At 38.1% G+C, this 9,232-nt stretch overlaps 3 pseudogenes; all 3 read right to left on the bottom strand.

The window, feature by feature from the left end:
- Positions 1 to 216: 216 nt before the first annotated feature.
- On the bottom strand, positions 217 to 2,412 carry LOC137579790 (uncharacterized; annotated as a pseudogene).
- A 3,137-nt stretch (positions 2,413 to 5,549) lies between these two features.
- LOC137579787 (uncharacterized) lies at positions 5,550 to 6,431 on the bottom strand (annotated as a pseudogene).
- Positions 6,432 to 7,926: 1,495 nt separating this feature from the next.
- On the bottom strand, positions 7,927 to 8,822 carry LOC137579788 (uncharacterized; annotated as a pseudogene).
- Between the last annotated feature and the right edge of the window lie 410 nt (positions 8,823 to 9,232).

Raw genomic sequence — 9,232 nt, 5'->3', positions numbered from 1 at the left:
ATTAAATTCTCAGCCACTGTTACATATAGTTACAGTATCAAGTGGAACCCTTTAATTATTACAGGTGCCGGAACGTAGTTGCTTAACTAAAAATAAATTATTTTAGTTTCGAGTTCGCTTTGTTCACACTTAACGCTGAATTTAATAATAAATAAATTAATTAAATATTTTAAAAGTATGATAAAATATTAACTACAATTTTTGTATTTGGCTAGGCTACTGCAGGTTTAAAGATCTGGCGTACCCGAAATAACCCTATCCACAGGCACTACCACCATCACCACCGCCAACTTCAAAATGAGCACTGTGCTCGTGGCCATCTTCATGGCTTACCGAGTGGGAATGGCTGGAGCTATAGATGGGCTTGGCAACTATCTCGTAAGTGGTCGATTTGCCACCTCCGCTAGCCAAACTCTTCAGGCCCCATACACCAGAAAGTGTTAGAGCCATTAGAGCGGTCATCAAAGCCTTTCCGGCCATTAGGGCAATGGTTCCAAAGCCCATTTTCATTAGCATGGCCTTCATCATAACGCCAGCTGCCAGAAGGGCCTCTACCAAGGATTTGTCATCAAGCAAACGAAAGCGAAGATAGCGGATCTTTAAAAGATTCTTCATTTTGGCAAGTACATATATATCTCCTCCTTAACGACTCTGACACCAGGCAAAACATTTAGTTCCTGTTGCTAAGCTAACTCTTTCATTATCTTGACAATCTCTAATTTAAAGCACATCCAGCAATGAAATCTCACACACATTCATTGAAGCATCCATTTTTTGTGGCTGCTTTAGCGTCTCCACCTGTACAGGTCGGGACATTTGCTGCTTGCTCATTCTTGCACATGAAGGCGAACAGGGCTAAATAAAATAAATACTCAAGGTCTTGACCAGCAACATCTTTGGTATAACGAACGTCTAATGATTTGGGAACTGTATGAACGACTGCATCGTCTCATTTCTTTGGTTTTGCTTTTTATACCCATTTCCCTTCACTACACGCACCCAAAATCCAATGCAAATCCATTGTCCGTCTGTTGTGCTTTTCTAATTACCCCAGCGATTTGTGGTCGAAATTCTTCCCAGCGTCAGTCAGCTGCGTCCAAGCGAACGACTGGGCCGGGCAAATGGGCGGCACTTTCGCTTTCCTCTGCGGCAAGGGCCAGTGTAGCGAATCGTTCGGTTAATTCTGTCACCAAAAGTTCCATCTAATGAATTCCCAGAGAGTAAAAGAAAACCCGCAGATATCAGCATAATTACCAGATAAAAGTCGCGTGCCCTCCGTGTCCATAAATAAAGTTTCGGCATTTTGTCTAAACCTCTTGGACTGACTAAATATTCGTTGTTAATTATGACTACAATTTCATCTTGCTTCAAACCCTCCAAAGACTCTCAGCTTTCTTCTTCATAGACAAAGCGAGAAAAAGTTACATATTTTAGCTAAATGACTTGCATATTTACAATATCTCAATTACGATGCTTCAACTAGCATTAGTAATGACTCTGTCTGAGGGGGTCACATATTGGTAACAATAAAAGGCATGTTTTTAATTTTATTCCTTTTCGGTAAATATAGAATTTTTATGAAAAAATTTGGTCTTGGGATACTAACAATGAGTAAAATTAGAGAAGTTTAATTTTAAAGCAAGGCCAAAGTAACAAGAATTATCTATCAGTTTATTAATTTTATGAATCAACAGATTTATTGATTTTAAAATCCATATTTTAGATGTTTCGTCTGTTAAGTTGTTGCGACATATTGGTAAGTGGGGAAAGAGGTCATATCTGCATCTGGTGTAGTTGGTTCTGTTGTTATTGTCGATGAAGAGGCGACTGCTGTCGATGTTGTAGGTTCTGTTGTTGTGGTTGTCGATGAAGAAGAGGCTACGGCTGTTGATGTTGTAGGTTCTGTTGTTGTTGTTGTCGATGAAGAAGAGGCCACGGTGGTTGATGTTGAAGGTTCTGTTGTTGTTGTAGATGAAGTAGAACCCACCGCTGTTGATGTTGTAGGCTCTGTTGTTGTTGTCAATGAGGAAGAAGCCACCGCTGTTGATGTTGTAGATTCTGTTGTTGTTGTAGATGAAGACGAGGCCACGGCTGTTGATGTTGTAGGTTCTGTTGTTGTTGTGGATGAAGATGAAGCCACCGCTGGTGATGTTGTAGGTTCCGTTGGTGTTGTCAAAGAAGAAGGAGACGCCACGGCTGTTGATGTTGTCGACATTGTATTTGTTCGGTATTCTGGGTCTGTCATGTGGAATGTTATGCACCTTCTTCCAAATATTTTCGCCCAATGTATGATGCCTTTGGTGGTGCACATAAAAGAAAGGTTCTCTATTATCCTGTATGTCCTTGGTGACGAAATTGAAAACGTCTTAGCTCGTTCAGATTAGACTGTTTGGCCATATCTTGGTTATCCATTTTTCCATATTCTGTATCACTTATCATGATAAAAAGGAATTTGGCTGCTAAATTGTGAAACCCGTTCCGAAGACTCTTCATCTTTTTTAAAAACTAAGAACAAATTGCCAGAGAACAGCCTTTTACACATAAGCAATTTCAAAAGTGGGTCATTTAAAAATTAATTAGCAAGAAGAAAGAGTGAAACATAATATTTAACGTTATTAGTAGGTTTTTGCCAGGTAGAGGGCACGATTGCTAGAATAACGTTCTTTAACATTGCCTCCATAATAAAATGTTTATACCCTCACCAAAGCTCAAAATAATAAAGTCGCGATTAGCTTGCAGACTTTTCTGAGTCTTTTCATAATAGATAAAGCATGAGAAAATGTCTTTAATTAAAATATTTAAAAATAATTCATTAAGGTATTTTGATTACCATAGTTTTTATTAATAAAGCACCAATAAATGGAAAAATAAAAGTACTCTCCCATAACGGATCGTATCCAGTGTTTAAAAATTCAGTGTTGTAAATTGCGCAACAAGCAAAAATTGCACTAACGCCTCAGGACAGGATCGCTGTATTTTTTTTTCGTTGCTTTTTTCTTTACTTTCGTGTCGCTCGCCTATATCAAAAAGCGTTTTCTTGTGTTTCTTAAGAATTTTAATGTTAATAGAAATCTTTATCAATCCTAATCGCGTTGAACGAAAATTAAACTATCACGAAGTGTTATTGTTTCGTTAATTAATGATTAATTTTTACCGACCATTTGTGGCATACAATTTGCAATCTTGGCTGTGCAACTACATCAATACATACATATGAAAATATATATGTATATGTAAGTTCACCTAGTCGGTGGCTCAATGGAGACCTACTAAAACAACAATTCTGTTGTGCTCGAGTTCGAACCCCGACATAGCAATACTACCGATGAAGCAATACTGAAAGGTAGTTCCGTCGGGGATAATGGAAACGATTGTGGATAACGAATAATTTTTTTTTTTTTACATACATAAGTTCATTTAAATGGGGTAAATATTTGTTTCCATAATGTGCCAAAGAAGTCGCATTTAGGGCTCCAACGCTCCAACGCACACTTTTACTCCATTTTGTATGCAAGCGAATGCATGAATAAGTATCGCAGTATGTGTTGTCTTTGTTTTGCAGCACGTCATGGTCCATTTTGTTTGCCGCGTGGACTTTGTTTATGTAAGGATTACATCTTGAAGCATAATGCGGCTGTGTTCTATTACCTTGGAAAATTATTGCCAAGGATCCTGAATTATCATGCCTTAAGAGAGTTTATCTTTATTTCATGGATTTGATGAATAAGTTAAAAATAACCAGAGGGCCGGGGCTAACTTCGACCGCGTCAAAGTTTGTATACCCTTGCAACTTTTTTGGTAACTCTTTCCTTACCTATTAGCTATCAATGGTTAATGTTTGCGAAAGAATGGCCTACAATCATAGGAAATTACGAAGATATTGATCAAAGTCTTTGTTTTCCACCGATCGTTCCTATGGGAGCTATATGATATATAGTCACCCGATCTTTATCAAATTCGACATAGTCATTAACAGATATATTAAATTAAGAAACATTTAATTTGAAAACAATAACGTTAAAAAGTAACGAAGTTATTTACAAAAGTCACTGTTTTCGCCCGATCGTATCTATGGGAGCTATATGATATAGTCACCCGATCTTGATCAAACTTGGCACAGTCATTAACAGATATACTAAACTAACAAATGTTTAATTTGAAAGCAATCGCGGTAAAAGTAGCGAAATTATTTACAAAAGTCACTGTTTTCGACCGATCGTTCCTATGGGAGCTATATGATATAGTCATCCGATCTTGATCAAATTTGGCACAGTCGTTTATAAGCGTAATAAACTTTATAATATTAAGTTTCACGATAATAACACAGAAAATAACGAAGTTATTGAGAAAAGTCACTGTTCGTGACTTTGGGGTTTGTATGGGAGCTATATGATATAGTGGTCCGATCCGCCTGAATCCGAGATATACAACCCCTGGAGTATATACAAGCCTACGTGCAAAATTTCAGCTCTGTAGCTCTTACGGTCTAGGAGGAGTTTGCGTTGATCTAGACGGACGGACGGACGGACGGACGGACGGACATGGCTAGTTGAACTCGTCTCGTCGTGCTGATCAAGAATATATATACTTTGTATGGTCGGAGATGCTTCGTTCTATGCGTTGCACACTTCTGACCAAAATTAATATACCCTTCTTGCAAGGGTATAAAAAATGTTCTTGAATCAATTGTTTTGGGGGCTTAGTTGGCAATTGTTGGCAAAGCGGTTGAGGTAGTCACTGCACCGGTTGAGTAGGTTCTGTAGGTGGTTCTGTAGGTGGGTTGGGTTTTGGGGGGGTTGTTTTGTAGCCGAGCTTGTTTCGTAATTTATTGCCCCATTGAAGTAGACCTTCCGGAAACCGTTTCAATTGACCAGAATTTGGATCAAGTGTGCCCTCCACATGCTCTTGAGTATACTCAACTTGCAATACTGGTTCTTTATCGTCCACTGGATATGCCCAATTGGCTGTTACCAGAAACGCGACAATAAGCGCGATTTTCATATATAATTTACCACAATCGATGTAATTGCTTGCCATTTTTGTTTATACTAAAAATAACTTTTGGTCAATCCATTTTATAGGCGCGATAGGAGAAAACTGTGGAGAAATTATAGATAGGGCTCTGTGTATAAATAATTAACAATAATTAGTGTTAATTTTGTTAATACTAAAATTTTTATCGAACGATAAATAATAAAGAGTTTTAACGACGTTTTTTTTTCTTTTCATAATCATTTTTAATCAATTGCTATTAAATATATCATAATAAATCTATAAACTTTTTATTTTTTTAAAATATTTTTAATGGACTTGAGTGTGTTACGTGATATTGAATCTGATAAACAAGAAAAAAAATAACATTCTTTTTGGTTCTTTTTTTTTTTTTTTTGGTATGTCGAGTTAACTAACAAAATACAACTAAATAATTATTGACTACAACGAATGTGAAAAGGAAAGTGTCGGCAGGGTGGAAAGGAAAATCAAAGTAGAAGGAACGAAGAGATAGAAGAGGATAAAGTCAAATGAATGGAGTTGATTTTTATGGTTGTTTAGAAGGGTTGAGCCAGACCTTAGTGGTTGTAGGCTAAGTCGGCGGCAGCAGACTGACCATTTTGGCTCCAGTCGGAGTGCACAATATCGGCATTCAATGGGCTGCCCGTGATGTAGGCAGTGGTGATGTGATCCTTCTTCTTAGCCAACAAATCCTTGAAGAAGGTGGCACCTTTGAAAAAAAGTTAAAATTGTTAAATCCATGTCAATTTACAATGAACTGTATCGCATACTAACCAGGCAAAATGAGGGCAAGGAAAGAGATGGCCAGAGCCTTGAGGGAAATGAACTTGATGATGGTGAACAGAACCTTGATGACCACAGCCTCTTCAATTTCAAAGCCAACAGCAATGGCAACAGCATTTTCTTCATGCGCTTGCTGCGCGATTCTGTATAAGTTGAATAAATTAAGAAAACACACATCCAATTAAATACAAATCACACAAAAGTAGACTATACTAAGAGCTTCAGTGAAAGCTTTTCACTAATTTTAAACTTTCGCCGGCAAGCATGCAATCAAATTTACTTTTATATAATGCTTAATATGCAAATGTTTGTATGTCTCTGACTTTCGATAACTTACCCTCCATGGCACGTCCACTCTAAACATTCTCGGTATTCTCATCCTGCTCAAAAAAAGGTATAGGTTTATGGGTTTCCAAATAACGTACAGCACGATCCTCAAACGATTCAACAGCATTGCGACAGCGTCCTGTTTCGGTACGATCAATGCGGCCACCAAACAATGATACTGAATCATCATTATCCAATTTATTCAGCATATTCACTAAATCCTTTTCGCTATTATCCTGCCATGGTAGAGCCAAAGCACCGCACACAAAGCTGGCCACGAGCATAACACAAACGAATTTCGCGCACATTTTTGCTGAATGTTTTTCCGGAACGGGTCAAGTTGATTTGGGGGGAAAATGATTTGTTTGGCACAGTCGTTTATAAGCTTAATAAACTCTCTAATATTAAGTTTCACGATAATAACACAGAAAATAACGAAGTTGTTGAGAAAAGTCACTGTTCGTGACTTTGGGGTTTGTATGGGAGCTATATGATATGTGGTCCGATCCGCCTGAATCCGAGATATACAACCCCTGCAGAATATACAAGCCTACGTGCAAAATTTCAGCTCTGTAGGTCTTACGGTCTAGGAGGAGTTTGCGTTGATCCAGACGGACGGACGGACGCACGGACGGACATGGCTAGTTGAACTCGTCTCGTCGTGCTGATCAAGAATATATATACTTTGTATGGTCGGAGATGCTTCGTTTTATGCGTTGCACACTTCTGACCAAAATTAATATACCCTTTTTGCAAGGGTATAAAAAATGTTCTTGAATCAATTGTTTTGGGGGCTTAGTTGGCAATTGTTGGCAAAGCGGTTGAGTTAGTCACTGCACCGGTTGAGTAGGTTCTGTAGGTGGTTCTGTAGGTGGATTGGATGTCTGAGGGGTTGTCTTGTAGCCGATCTTGTTTCGTAATTTATTGCCCCATTGAAGTAGACCTTCCGGAAACCGTTTCAATTGACCCGAATTTGGATCAAGTGTGCCCTCCACATGCTCTTGAGTATACTCAACTTGCAATACTGGTTCTTTATTGTCCACTGGATATACCCAATTGGCTGTTACCAGAAACGCGACAATAAGCGCGATTTTCATATATAATTTACCACAATCGATGCAATTGCTTGCCATTTTTGTTTATACTAAAAATAACTTTTGGTCAATCCATTTTATAGGCGCGATAGGTGAAAACTGTGGAGAAATTATAGATAGGGCTCTGTGTATAAATAATTAACAATAATTAGTGTTAATTTTGTTAATCTATTTTCGCGATATAATTTACGACGTTAAAATGTATTTATTTACGAATCTGATAAACCAGGTTTTCTCTAGGAAACAAGAGTTTTAAAAGTATTCAAAGAATTTGGTTTCTTTATGAATCATTTTTAATCAATTGCTATTAAAAATATCATAATAAATACTTAGTAAATAAATCTTCATTTAGCAGACATATTTTGATGGACCTGAGTGTTACGTGATATTGAGTCGCTAAGAAATTGTGGCTTGTGGATGATACAATAAATATGGCGCAAATATGATTAGAATATTCGATATGCATTGTCTGAGCTATTCAAGTCGTCGGTTGGGTTCGTCGGGGTGGCCGTTGGTTGTCATTTTTTGTGTTTCTTTTTTTTTTTTTTGGTATGTCGCAGTTAACTAACTAAATACAACTAAATAATTATTGACTACAACGAATGTGAAAAGGAAAGTGTCGGCAGGGTGGAAAGGAAAATCAAAGTAGAAGGAACGAAGAGATAGAAGAGGATAAAGTCAAATGAATGGAGTTGATTTTTATGGTTGTTTAGAAGGGTTGAGCCAGACCTTAGTGGTTGTAGGCTAAGTCGGCGGCAGCAGACTGACCATTTTGGCTCCAGTCGGAGGGCACAATATCGGCATTCAATGGGCTGCCCGTGATGTAGGCAGTAGTGATGTGATCCTTCTTCTTAGCCAACAAATCCTTGAAGAAGGTGGCACCTTTGAAAAAAATTAAAATTGTTAAATCCATGTCAATTTACAATGAATTGCATCGCATTCTAACCAGCCAAAATGAGGGCAAGGAAAGAGATGGCCAGAGCCTTGAGGGAAATGAACTTGATGATGGTGAACAGAACCTTGATAGAAGCCTTCTTCAATTTCAAAGCCAACAGCAGTGGCAACAGCATTTTCTTCATGCGCTTGCTCCACGATTCTGTATAAGTTGAATAAATTAAGAAAACACACATCCAATTAAATACAAATCACACAAAAGTAGACTATACTAAGAGCTTCAGTGAAAGCTTTTCACTAATTTTAAACTTTCGCCGGCAAGCATGCAATCAAATTTACTTTTATATAATGCTTAATATGCAAATGTTTGTATGTCTCTGACTTTCGATAACTTACCCTCCATGGCACGTCCACTCTAAACATTCTCGGTATTCTCATCCTGCTCATCACCAGAGAACGAAAGGTATAGTTCATGGCTTTCCAAATAACGTTCAGCGCGATCCTCAAACGATTCAACAGCCTTGCTGGCACTATAGCTACGTCCTGTTTCGGTAAGATCAATACGTAGGCCACCAAACAATGATACTGAATCATCATTATCCAATTTATTCAGCATATTCACTAAATCCTTTTCGCTATTATCCTGCGATGGTAGAGCCAAAGCACCGCACACAAAGCTGGCCACGAGCATAACACGAATTTCGCGCACATTTTTGCTGAATGTTTCTCCGGAACGAGTCAAGTTGATTTGGGGGGAAAAATGATTTGTTTGTATTTTATTGATATTGATAGTCCTTTTGGGGAATAGAACACTGTTGTTCCAGCTCACTGCTGTTGGCTTTGTGAATGGAAATTGCTTTGTGATTAATTGTATGCAATTTTATACTTTTTCGAAATTGTATGCGTGAGTTTGGGGACACCGTCGAATCGAGTCGATTGACCAATTTTAGTAGCTAGAGATCGCCGGCTAGCCAAAAACGTATCAAAATCAAAACGCAGCACTGCAACAAAAACAACAACAATGGGCAGAAGACAACGAAGCACAATTTATGCAAAACGTACAACAATTTCTTGACCATATTTCCATGAACGTCGTCGTCAACGAAAGTGAAGTCTTTCCC

Source organism: Drosophila tropicalis, unplaced genomic scaffold (genome assembly GCF_018151085.1).
Source record: "Drosophila tropicalis isolate 14030-0801.00 unplaced genomic scaffold, ASM1815108v1 contig_774, whole genome shotgun sequence".
Lineage (NCBI taxonomy): Eukaryota > Metazoa > Arthropoda > Insecta > Diptera > Drosophilidae > Drosophila > Drosophila tropicalis.
Note: the sequence above shows the minus strand (reverse complement) of the source record. Positions and strands in the feature narration are given on the sequence as shown.